Here is a 13,805-nt window from a genome sequence, read left to right as displayed (position 1 = left end):
TTAAAAAATCTTTTATTTTTCTCATTCTTAATTGCTATAACAGTTTGTTAAAATAAGTGTAGCAACAAGGTATTTGGTGATTATAGCTTATAGATAAGTGAAATGAATGACAATAATGTTATAAGGGATGGGAGGGAGGAATTGGGAATACTCCTTTATAAGATACCATCACTACCTGTGAAGTTGTATAGTGTTATTTGAAATTGATGTAGTTGTAAATGTACGTTGCAAACTCTAGGGCAACCACTTTAAAAAGCTTTTTAAAAAAGAAGTATAGGGCTTCCCTTGTGGCGCAGTGGTTGAGGGTCCGCCTGCCGATGCAGGGGACACGGGTTCGTGCCCCGGTCCGGGAGGCTCCCGCCTGCTGCGGAGCGGCTGGGCCCGTGGGCCATGGCTGCTGGGCCTGCGCGTCTGGAGCCTGTGCTCCACAACGGGAGAGGCCACAACGGTGAGAGGCCCGCGTACCGCAAAAAAAAAAAAAAAAGTATAATTGATATATTAAGAGAGAAGAAAAATGGAATCACATAAAATGCTTAATTAAAACCAGAGAAGGCAGGAAAAGAGAGGAAGACAAAGAGTATTTGCCCTTATTTATTGAACCATGGTTATAATAGATGCTTCAAAGTATTGTCATAATTCCAACATATGTGTCATCTTGGAGCTGGAATCTGATGATCATTTTGTTTTTTCCCTTGCAAGTTGAGGTTCCTGATTTTTCATATGCTGAGTAATTTTGGATTGCATCCTGCACATTTTGAATATGAGACTCTGGGTCTCGTATGATTTCTAAGGAAAATGTTGTGGTTTTGTGTTCGTTTTTGTGCTGTTTTATTTTTGCTTTAGAAGTTAATAGACCTGGTGAGATTCGGGCTACAAGTTTCAACCCAACTTCTCTGGGCTGTGGTTCCAATGTCAATTTAGTTTTCAGAGCATTTGCAGTGTGTTTTGGATCTGTCTTGCATATACACCACTCAATGGCCACTCTGAGACTAGGCAGTGGTCTAATGGTCTCTGGTATGCAACTCAGAGGTGTGCCCAGACGTTCACACACCACTTTACAGGATCTCTCTCCCTGACAAGTTTCTGCCTCTCTGGGGCCCTCTTCACAGTCCTCTGGCCAGAAAGCTGGGGAGTTCTGATGCAACACTTCCCATTGTCTGCATATGGTATGTAAGGGAAGAAAAATCTTTTCCTCTACCCTCCTAAGTAATAGCCGGCGGTCCCTGTAACAAAAAATAAATTAACAAGAAGAAACCATACAGATTTATTAAATATAAGAAGTTTTACATGACATAGGAATCTTCATAAGGAAAGAAAGACCCAAAGAAGCAGTTAAACCTGGGGGTTTTTATGCTAGGTTTGATGAAGAGGGGAAAGTTCTGGAAAAATGTAAAAGGACAGAGAATAGTATGAGCTAAATGTGGTAAACTGGGGGAAACAGCAAAATCTGTTCATTCAAATTCCTTTCAGGATCCCTCTGTCTTGGGAGATTAAGATGCTCCTTTCCGCCAGGTATAGGGAGATGACCTGTCACAGGAGGGTTTTATGACCTGCTTCAGGGGAAAGTCAGAAAATCCTTCCAGCACCTGCCATTTCTCAAATTCCTTCAGCTTGAAATATTCAAATGCCAAGGTGCCATATTTGGGGGGGGGCACATCTGAACCCTTTAGGGGCTAAGAGGTAGGAGGGCAGAGACAGAAATAATGTTTATTTACTCCACACTCTTGGGACCATAGTCCTTCCACATTGCCTGGTACAGGGCTGAACCTGGGCAATCTTCAAAACAGGCAAAGATGTCTTTGGCATCCTCCTGCCATTCCACTAACACCTGTCTCTCTCTAGTTTATTTTAGATGACTTCTGAAGTCCCTTCCCGCAGGGAGAGGCTCTTTGTTAAGTAATTCAAAGTTGTTAATAGCACAGTACCTGGTGTTCAGAATACCTTTGTTTGGATCCCATTTTTATTTGAATCCTGCTTACTAACTGGGTGACCTTAGAAAAATTACTTAAATCACCTGTACCTTGCTTTCCTCTTACTAGCACTTAACTCCTGAGGTTGCTGTGAGTTTTAAGGGAGATATTGCATATAAAGTACCTAGCATAGTACCTGACACATAGAAATAGTAAAGGCTTAATAAACGGAAGCTGTTACTTCTGTATCTTAAGGAGAAACTTTCCTATTCTGGGACAGATTTCGAATTTGTTTTATAATTATTTTTGTATTCTTATCAAGCAAGAATGTTATTTTTACGTATTAAGTGCTTTTGAATGTTAGCACAAGAGTTCTAACATGGCTTTAAACAGCCGCATGATGCATACACACCAGCACACATACGTATCCTACTGAACGTATGAACTTGAATTGTATCAAATCAAAGGTACAGAGTCTGATTAGAGTAGGACTCTATTTTATTTGCATTCACTGTTTTTCAAAGTATGAATTTTGGTGATAACCATTTTTTTTTGATATTGAACATGATTATTGACGTAATTACTCTGAATGTATTTAATTCTTATTTAGGATTTATTCGTATGTGTGTTTATTTTTTATTTTGAGGCAATATTCTTTTTAGCAAGGTACCAAGTCCAAAGAGACTTAAAGAAGAAATATAGGCAATATCGTGTTGATCTTCATGCTTCTGGAATACGGCTGAGTAATAGTAATAATAATTTGCATTTGAATATTGCTTTTATAATTTCCAAAGCACTTCCACATAGCCTCTTTTGAAATTTAGTTAAACTGCATGTTTCAGTCCCAATAGTGAAAAATCTGATTCCACTTTAAAAACAAACTGAAAACTAAATCTTTCATGTTTATACAATAGTACTTTTATTTTTACTAATAAAGGTTACCCTTGTGTCATGGCCAGAACCTACCCACAATCCCAGTGGTATGACCCTTTTTCTTCACAAAATTAGATGGAAGACAGAAAACCATTTTCACAGTAGGCATCGCACAAACTAATGTAAGAGAGAAGAAACAAATAGCTTATTTAAACTTAGAAGGTAATTTATATACATTTAGTACTTTTACATTTGTAGAAGCATTCAACAAATATTTGTTAAATGAATGACAGGTTGAACTTGTTTTTAATCAAATTAAAAGATGAGGGACTTCCCTGGTGGCGCAGTGGTTAAAAATCCGCCTGCCAATGCAGGGGACATGGGTTCGATCCCTGGTCCAGGAAGATCCCACATGCCGCGGAGCAACTAAGCCCGTGCGCCACAACTACTGAGCCTATGCTCTAGAGCCCGTGAGCCACAACTACTGAGAACGCCCGCCACAAGTAGTGAAGCCCACGTGCCTACAGCCCATGCTCCACAATAAGAGAAGCCACCACAATGAGAAGCCCGCGCATTACAACGAAGAGTAGCCCCAGCTCTCAGCAACTAGAGAAAGCCCACGCGCAGCAACGAAAGACCCAATGCAGCCAAAAGAAAAAAGAAAAAGTGAATTGCAAGAATAAGGTAATATGAAATTTAATTTTTGCCAAACATTTATGAATATGTTTCTCTTTCTGGTTCAAAAGAACAGCCTGATGCTCGCCTTCTGCTGGCTTGCTCTTGCCTACTAAATAGGGTACGCTTGCTTGCCGTTTCACATTCTTCGTTCTCAGACTAGTCTGCTCTCCTGCCACTCCCCTGTTGAAATCCTTGACACCAGCCCATCGTGACTGTTTATTGTTCTGTAGACACAGTCATGCTCCCCCCAGGTCAGGGCCTCTGTTCACGTGGTTTCCTTTGCTGGAAATGATCTCCCTATCTCCAGCTTACCTGTGGAATCCTATCCATTTGTGTGTGTATGGGTGTAACAACCATTTATTGATGCTCATGAATTCTGTGAGTCAGAAATGCAGACAGGGCACAGCAGACATGACTTACCTCTGCTCCACCATGTCAGGGACCTCAGCCAGGAAGACTTGAACGGCTGGGGTGATCCAGTGGCTCGGGGCAAGAAATGTCCTGGGGTGTCTTCACTCACTGGAAATTGCCCTGCTGAAAATTTTACTCACATCTGGCACCTGGGCTGGGTTGGTTGAAAAATTCCACTCAACTGGGCTGTTGACAGAAGCACCTTTACATGTACTCCCCATGTGACCTTGGCTTTCCACAGCATGGTAGCCTTGAGGTTCCAAAAATGAGTGTCTCAGTAAAAAAAATCCTACTCATTCTTGGAAGCCCCTCTCAAATGCATTTCCTTCATATGAAGCCTTCCCTTATTTCCCTCTTAACCAGACGTGTTTGCTCTCTTTTGAATTTTCACTGTAGTTTCTTTGTGCCTTTCCTTAAGCACTGTTTTCACTCTGCCTTGGTTTTATAGCCATTTGAGTATTTTTTAAAATATTTATTTATTTATTTGGCTGTGTTGGGTCTTAGTTGTGGCATGCAGGATCTTCATTGCGGCTTGCGGGATCTTTTGTTGCGGCGCTCGGGCTTCTCTCTAATCGTGGCGCACAGGCTTAGTTGTCCCGCGGCATGTGGGATCTTAGTTCCCTGACCAGGGCTCGAACCCGCGTGCCCTGCATTGGAAGGTGGATTCTTAACCACTGGACCACCAGGGGAGTCCTCCATTTTAATATTTATTTTTATATTCATCCTTTTTTCCTTTGTGTTTCCTATAAACACTTTGAGGGCAAGAACCAGGTTTTACTCATCTACGTACTCTCTAAAGCAATTAATAAGGTACCTTCCTAGCATACTGTACATGGTGAACAAATATCTGTTGAATCAAAAAGGAAAGAAAAGCTGGTTTCCTAATCCTCCATTGTGTTCCATTTCTTCAATGTCCACTTAAAATAAACCCACACTTTTACTTGACATATATATGTGTTTGGGAGTATGGTGAGTTATGTCAAACCATAATAATCAAACAAACGGGAATACCACTTGGCAGTTGGCAAAGAGGAATCGGGTAACCATTGTGAAGTGGTTATTTCCAATCAACCATGCGTCCATGGATGGTTTGTGAACCATGGTTAATTTAATATCCACACATGCTTATTAGAAGTATTCAGCCTCTTGCTATAATCAACTTGTTTATATATTTACAAGTAATGACTTTCTGGTTATTTTAATTAAGAAACCCTTCATTCATTAGAATTCTGTTGACTAATATAATCCTTTCCAATGGGGCAAACTAGTGTTTATTGCAGTTGTAGGAAGAGCAGGTTGACAAATTGCCACAGACATCCACAAAAAGGTCTTGATTAACCTGTTAATGGAAGAATTAAAATCAGATAAACATTCTGGAGGCAATTTTGCAATATGTATCAACTGATGTAAAATTGTACATATCCTTTGACCCAGTAATTTCTCTTCTAGAAATTTATCCTTGACACTTGCACAAGGATAGGAACATGATATTAATTGAAGCATCAGCTATAAGAATATATATTTGGAAACAACATAAATGCATATCAATGGAGCATTGGTAAAATAAATAATGGTACAGCCATACAGCGGACTGTTACATAGCTGTTAAAAAGATTGAGGAGAATCTATACGCAACAGCAGTGAAAGATATTCATGATGTATTGTTAATCAAAGGAAGTTGCAGGACAATATGTATGTCATGCTACCATTTCTGTTAAAAACAAAAACACCAACATGTGCTTATAAATTATAGAAATTTAACCAGGATCAGAGTTGTGGTGTTGAGAAGGAGGGGAATGGAAGAAAAAAGGAAGGTGGAAGAGAAGGCTGGGTTATGTTTAGTAGTTCTGAGAATCAAAAACATGTGTCATCAATCCTACTCAAAAATGTAATTCTGGGCTTCCCTGGTGGCGCAGTGGTTGAGAGTCCGCCTGCCGATGCAGGTGGACGCGGGTTCGTGCCCCAGTTCGGGAGGATCCCGCATGCCACGGAGCGGCTGGGCCCGTGAGCCGTGCCCGCTGGGCCTGCGCGTCCGGAACCTGTGCTCCGCGGTGGGGGGGGCCCGCAGTGGTGAGAGGCCCGTGTACCGCAAAAAAAAAAAAAAAAAAAAATGTAATTCTAATGTCAAGGAGCTCTTCCCTTTTTCTGTCAGCCTATCTCCCAGTTAGTGCGGCTCAAATCTCCATTCTCTCTGAGTGACCTCTTTTAGGTTTTTTTTGGGCCGCACTGTGTGGCTTGTGGGATCTTAGTTCCCGGACCAGGGCTTGCACCCGGGCCCTCAGCAGTGAGAGCGCTGAGTCCTAACCACTGGACTGCCAGGGAAGTCCCTGACTGATTTCTTTCTTGGAAATCAGTCCAGAGCCAGTGCCCAGGCTGTCAATTCTAACTAGTCCTATCAACTCTCTCTCCCCACCTCTCTCGATTTTCTCTTCCTCCCTTTTCCTTTCCACTTTCTCTACCAGGTAGTCCAGACCTTTATCACCTCACCCCTCAATTATTGTGGTTTCTCCCAGCCTGTAGTTTCTCTTCCCAGGCCACAAACCTTCCCTCCGTCCTATATGGAGTTTCCTAATCCCCAGCAGTGTGCTGGCCCAAAGCCTTGAGTGCTTTCCACTGTTAAATGTCCCAACTCCAGAGGACAGCTGGGCAGTCGACACACTCCCACAGCCTGGCCCAGACTACAGTGCCAGGCCTACCTCCCAGGACCCCACGTGATGATGGCCTGATCTTCTGCGATCATGAGGACCCCTATCTGGAAGGCCCTTCCTGCCTTTCCAGCTCTCTGAATACTACGGGTTCTTCAGTACCCACCTGTACCACTATGAGAACCTACTTATTTTTATGGGCCCCAGCAATGTCTTCCTCATCATTTTTTAGAATCTTTCTTTTATTGCCATGTGTGTAAGTCCCTAAGCTGTGTGCAGAAGCTCCCTAAGAGTGGAAACCGTGTCTCTTACACTGATGAATAGATCATGTAACCTGAATTTCCTTAGGGTTTGCCAGCCTGCGGGCACAATAGGGTCACAGGAATCTATACTTCCCTGACTTTTGTCCCTATCTGCTCACGTGGGACCCTGTCCTCCTGTAAAGTGCCCTTCAGGTATTTCTGGGAGTCTCCAAGCAGCATCTCACCTTGGCTCATGACTGAGCCCCCATCAGCTGTCCAGGTCTGCTTCCATGTGGCATATACCTTTCCTTTCCTCATTTCCTGCTCTCAACCCCTGCCAGGCACCAATGCTCCCCACTGGCACCAATGCCGCTTCTGCTAGATACCACCGTGTTCACTAGGCACCAGCCTCCTGCAGACACTACTACAATTATATATTTTTTTGCGATTGCCACACTGCTGTGAACCTAACAGGCTCTCACAAATATTAGCTGTGGAATGAAGGATGATATTCACTAGGACATGCTTTGATTTGCTTTTCCAGTGGTGGAGATAGGTTGAACTGATTTATCCTCACGCTCTCTCCAGTTACCATCAGGACCAGTCAGTAGACATTTGTGAGGTGGCTTTTCAGGGCTCAGGATACACTGTTCCGAGCTGCGGAGCAAAGTAATTCTACCTGCCAAGGTTGCCAGCCCAAATCAACGGGTCCTACTCTGACGTGTTTTGATCCGTACATGGAAACTTCCTATCTCTGGGTCTTCAAAGTTCAAATCCAAGTAGGAGTTGATCTCAAATTTCAAGAAAGGTCAGCTCACACCTCAAACAGAGTTTCTTTGTGCCCATCTGCTAGGCCAAAGCGAGAGCTCCCTACTGCAGTTCTCACACGGGGAGAATTGGGGAAGTAAAACAATCAAAGAAATGCTTTCTCTATAAAGAGTGGCACATGGCAGTGCAGCTAGGAATGAACGGACAAATGCGCTACATGCAAGTGTGGTGGAAGGATGGTCAGAAGACAGTTTATGAGTGTTTGTTTCTTAGTGCTTAACAGTATTACCATGCAAATGGTCCTCAGAGGCTTTGAAGTTAAAGCTCCTGGGAAAGAGAAGTGTTCACACTTGGGGTTTCAGTGCACTAGAGCCAAGGTCAAGTAAACCTGGTGGTGTGAAAGGCCCACAACAGAGGCTCAAATGGTAGGAAATCTATCTGGGGCTTCTTTTAAAATACCTGAAAGAATATGGAAATACTCTATCCTTATAGAAGGCAAAAGGTAACTCTGCATATTCTTCAATAGTAAAAGAAACACTTTCAAATCATATAAATTAGGTTAATAATTTCCCATGACGTCTAGTCATTGGTAAGATATAACACGTGTCAAGAAAAAAAAAGCTGATGGTCTGAAATATGTGGCACTTTAGTGGCAGATATAACATTAGTAAGTTTCCAAACGTTTTGCAGTAGGTGTCAAATGTTCTCAAATGACTTTCATATAACTAGTTTTGGAATTTCTAGGCCATTCTCCGTTATATGGGCCTCACTCAAGGCGAATACCATAAATAATTCTACATCTATACAAAGGAGAAACAGAGAGTGATTATTTGCCCAACCAAAGCATCTTCATCCCCTATAGAGTAGTATGAGATTTAAGTTACCCAAATATATTCTCTCATAACTTTTTCCTGGTTTTATTTTTTAAAAATCCCACTTTCGGACTTCCCTGGTGGCGCAGTGGTTGAGAGTCCGCCTGCCGATGCAGGGGACATGGGTTCGTGCCCCGGTCCGGGAAGATCCCACATGCCGCGGAGCGGCTGGGCCCGTGAGCCATGGCCGCTGAGCCTGCCTGTGCTCCGCAACGGGAGAGGCCGCAGCAGTGAGAGGCCCGCGTACCGCAAAAAAAAAAAAAAAAAAAATCCCACTTTCATAGATTCTTTTTGGATTAAAAAAGTAATACTTATCACTTAAGCGCACTTGAGATTTGTATGACAGCTTGTGCTGATCAAGCCTTGCCTCTCTCCCATCCACTCTTAAGCTGGTTCTGGCAGCCCTGTGAGGGAGGTGGTCAGAGCAGAATTTCCCACCTCTATTTTGTTTCATCTTTATTGCGGTGGTGGTGGGGTTACTACACCATGAACATGTTCTTGTTGTAAAATATCTAAATGATTCCAAGTCTAACATATACAACTCTATCTTGCACGTCACTCTCACAACTTCTCTCCATCAAGTTAAAGGTATTCTAACACTTCATAGAAAAACCCACTAAGAAGTGGTAGTAATATTTTCAGCCTACAGAAGTGGATCCCAAACCTGATTGTGCATCAGAATCACCTGAATTTGCTAAAAATACAGATTCCAGAACCCTACCGCAAACTACTGAATCGGAATGTCTGACAGTAAGAAACTTTGCGAGAGCCTATTTCAGATGGCTCCCCTACTCCTACTTCAAGGAGAGGACCCTGCTCTCCCTAATTCCTTCAGTCCAAGCTGTAATTTTTAACAGAACTTTACTGAATGCTTGGAGGGTGGCATAGAGGTGACTGAGGTAGTAGCTTATAACTACTAGCTTGTAATTTATAATCCACGTTCAATTTCTAGCCCACCTCCTGGCAATATCCTTATAGCAAGTACCGGCTCAAAATCCACACCAAAAGGAATCTTTAGGAGTTCCCATGGCTAAGATTCCAGACCCAGCTCCCCTTGGCTCCAGCCAAAGGAGAAACTCCTCCTTTCCTGCCACCTAAGATCCTTGGCCCACTTTCCCACCCCAGAGTGAATGACACTGAGATTCTCCATTTCCTCCTAAGGAAACCTAGTCCCTGGTATCTCCAGACACCATGACCCAGATGGATAATCAGGAGTCCACAGTCTGTCTCCCAAAGGCTGGCATAAACATGTCTCAAGTGATTCCAAGTGAGGCCATCTTTCTTCTATTTTAGCCAGCACTAAGCCGGGCCCAGGCTCAGCTCCTTGTCACAGCCTTTCCTCCAATTTAAGGCTAAAGAAAAATCAAATGTACACACCTCCCCTGCTTCAAACTAATCTCAATTCCAAGTCTATTGTGAGAAAATCTCAGGGCAAAAACCCACACCCATCTCCGGGGCTGGGGTGGGGGGGTGACGGGGGTGGGGGGAGGTGGAAAAATCCAAGCTTAATCCATCTTTAGAAAGAGGGAAATTCTCTAACTCTATTGGAGAGTAGTTTGTTTAAACCCAATTTACATCACCAAACAGATTGATTAGCATCTCACTCTGAAGTAAGTTTCCTCCTAAACAAAGACTTAAGGCTTTTAGGACAAAAGGAGCTCATCGAAGCGGAGCTCCCCCAAACAAAGCCAGGACCTGCTACCCTTGGAGTGCAAATTGTCCTCCTATCTAAAACCTACCCAGCTCAAAGCGCTCTTCTTCCTGGAAGCCCTCCTCGACCATCCTGGACCATCATGAGGTCTCCTTCCAATAAATCGCAACAGTTACTATCAATCTTGTTCACCTGGCAATTGCTCACACGTGGTCTCGAGACTATTCTGGTATTATGGCCATGAACTTTTGAACTCTTTTATCATTTAACTTCGTGTATAAATATCTGTCCCCACCACCACCACCCCCATTTCATCCTGAGCTACTTAAAGAGTGCCAGTGAGAGCATCTCTCAGGCTGCTTCAGACACCTCAGAGCCGGTTCCGTATTCCCTCCAGGATCAGCTCTATCTATACTCATCACACAACAAGTAACCATTGGGTGGTTGATAGAAATAATCTAAAATATCCTGTTACTCCCCAAAATGTCTGAAGTTTATATCATTTGTTCAGTCCTCACAACAACCCTATGCGGCAGGTGTTTGTATTATCCCCATCAACGAGGACAATGAAATTCAGAAAAGGAAGCAGAGGCACCGAAGTCACACAGCTGGATCACACAGAAGCAATTCTGATCCGACTCCCACAGAATATTCTCTTATCTATTATCTCAAACTACTTCCCAAGGAGTCTATTTCGACTGGACCATTGGACGTATGGAAACGTATACTGCAAAATAAGGCCGGCCTAGGTGAGAAGGGCCTTATGCATCAAGCTATGAAATTTGTACTTAATTTGATGAGCAATGGGGTGCCATTGAAGGCTCTGGAGCACAGAAATGACAGGATCAGTGTTAGGTGTTAGGAAGATTAATCCAACAGTAGGGTGGAGAACGAGAGTGGTGAGAGCCTGAAGGGGGTAGGTAAGTGGAAGATCAGTTAGTGAGGAAAGACAACAGTCCAGGCGAAACAGTCCTTAGAACTTGAAGGGGAGAGGCAGATGTGCAAGAAAGAAGAGGGTACTGATTATCTAAAAATTGAGAAGGAATGTCAACACAACCCTCCTAGGTCAATTTCTGGAGCCCAAGAAGTGAAGAAAAGGATAATCTCTCAATATTATACAAAATGAACGTAGTTTTAATTTGCACCCTTTTATTCGAATCCTTGTCTCCTTTCTCCCCTTGTGACTGAGCTACAGTCACCTTACTCGAGACTCTTCTGTTAGGCGTTTCAGTTTTCCCTAACGAATGCAAACATTTAAAAGTGAGAATTGTGATTATTCCAACTTGGAGCAGAGCCACAGTATTATATCTTCACAGCTGAAATACAGTAAAACATGCCCAACGTTTCTGCCTGGTTCAGACACTTCAGCTTTCATAATGCCTAAGACAAAGATATTGAAAGTAAAGGTGACGAAGTGTGAACCAGGAACCTCTTTTGAAAACAGTATGTTCCAGAAAATAAGAGATACTTAACTTGTATTCAAGTCAGGAATTTGAACCTAACCTAGAAGTTTAACCAAAAAGAAAGAAAAGAATTGCACATGTGTTTTGTTTCTTAATGAGGACCTAATCACTCATCTTAAAGACATCTAAACACCTAAATTAAATGTTTTTTGCAACCTGATGCAAACATGAGTATTTTCTCTCCTACTCGCTCTCTGGTCTTTCCTATCAGGCCTCCTGCAACTAGATTTTTCTAGATCTCTTTTGATTATTTTTATATCTCTAGAAAAGTGCATGGTTAGATGCTACGCAGACCAAGGTTATCCTCTGATCCCCAGTGAGGAAGACCCACTGTGTACCATGTTTTTACACATCAAATATATTTCCATAGCTTCAAATATTTGGAATTACTAATGTTCCAATAATGCGTCAGGCACATTGTGGTGGTATTGAAACCACAAGAAAGGAATATTACTTTATTAAGACAGGGTTGAAGATGTGCTCTTTCACTGAGGGAAGGAAACGCCACAGTAAAAAGCACATATGCTCTGCTTCTCTGATACCAGGGAATCCAGAGGAAAGCTCCTCGCACAAAATTAGCATAGAGCCTGGCTCCACAGAGCGTTCCTCCAACTCTACCTCCGTTCTTTCCCATTTCAGTAGTAGAATGGTTAGTACCGACAAGGTTTGTGCCGAAATGGGAAGTTCTCCTATTTACTGCGTTCTGAAAGCCTTACTGTACTGTGCCTCTATTTGGTGTGCATAGTATAATAAAATCCATGTGTGAATGTTTATATTTTAAAGATGTTGTGCTCCAATATGTTCTGAGTTAGGGCTTTTGAAAATACAGTACAGATTCAACACAATGCAGACTGAAAGGCTAATCTTCCCATTGTTACACTTTAATTAGTGAGACCTGTCATTACAACTTTTTATGATGAAAAGTATCAGGCCTTTTATCTTACTTTTAAGCCCTATTCTGAAAACAGCAGAAAAGGAACTGAAGAGACAAAGGAAATTGCATTTGATGGAACAATAAGGAGAGTCTTTAAAAATCCAGGGAAGTTCACCAACTGCCAAGGAAAACTACTCGGCGGCAGCAGCACTAAGAAGGGGGCCGTCTACCGAGCGTGCAGTCAGCTACCTCCCTAATCCTCTCCAGAGTCCAAGGGACAAGAAAGAATAAGGACATTTCATAACAGCAGCCTGTAAGGGTGGCCTTTCAATTGCATCCCTGAATATGTAGGAATTTAGAGCTCCAAAGCTATTAGAAAGGTCTCGGTTTGTCATACCTGTGTTCTCTTTAACATCAGGTTGGAGTCAAATGGCAAAACATTTATTGCGTCTTACTGCAAATGTATTACATCTATTCCATTACTTGCTTCACTAAAAATTGTTCTGACAGCCTTAGTAGAAAATTTCACATTGAAAAACACAAAAATCAGTACTAAAAAAAGTATAAGAAATTGGAAGATTTACAGAATTAACCTAAAATTAGGAAGCACAAAGAGTTCTCAGGAAATGGTAACTTAAAAAAGCCAGAAGCCACAGACAAAAATAGAGCTTCCTTTCTGATTTTGTACAATTCCTTTCTGCAAACAGTGTTTAGGTAAACATTACTGTAGTTTGTCCTCAAGATAGTAGAGGCTTGATATGAATTAAGGTGCTGTTTTAAGGAAATGTGCATGTTTTGAAAGCACGTGGGACACAAAGACAAACACAAAGTTGAGAATGCAGTTTCTGTTTTTTGGAGTGAAAAATAATTGGTTACCGCTGAAACAAAAAATACAAAAATCAACTCAAGGATACAGTTCCTTTTGTGAAGTGAAAAATAAATGACTACTGCTGAAATACTTTTCCTTCACTCTTTCATTATTACCTAGTTTGGGGTAGAATCAATTGGTTTACTTTGTATCTGACTAGGAAACCAAAGCTTTAAACCGAGATAGGGAGAGGTTTTCAAAGCAGAATAGGAAGAAGAGCAGGGGGGTGGTTCTGAAAAGAAGGAAGATGCTGCCTTACAAATTCCAACACTCACGGCAATTTATTCCCTTTATCTACTCCCTACCTGCTGTTAGAAGCTGCATCCTACTTCAGAAACCCAGTTCAGCGCACACTCCAATTCCAGAGCTCTCCTCAGCCCCACCCCAGACCCAAGGGGATGAGAAAAGAGGGTGATACAGAAGAAGAGGAGGTGGGCTCCTATTTTCCTCCTTCCACCATTACTGACCCGATTTTATCTGGGCAGCTGGGGAAGGAGAGCCAAGGTATCCCTTTGGCATCTGTCCTTGGGTCACCAAACACTATTATGGT

This window comes from Orcinus orca, chromosome X (assembly GCF_937001465.1).
Source record: "Orcinus orca chromosome X, mOrcOrc1.1, whole genome shotgun sequence".
NCBI lineage: Eukaryota > Metazoa > Chordata > Mammalia > Artiodactyla > Delphinidae > Orcinus > Orcinus orca.
This window is presented reverse-complemented; position numbering follows the sequence as displayed.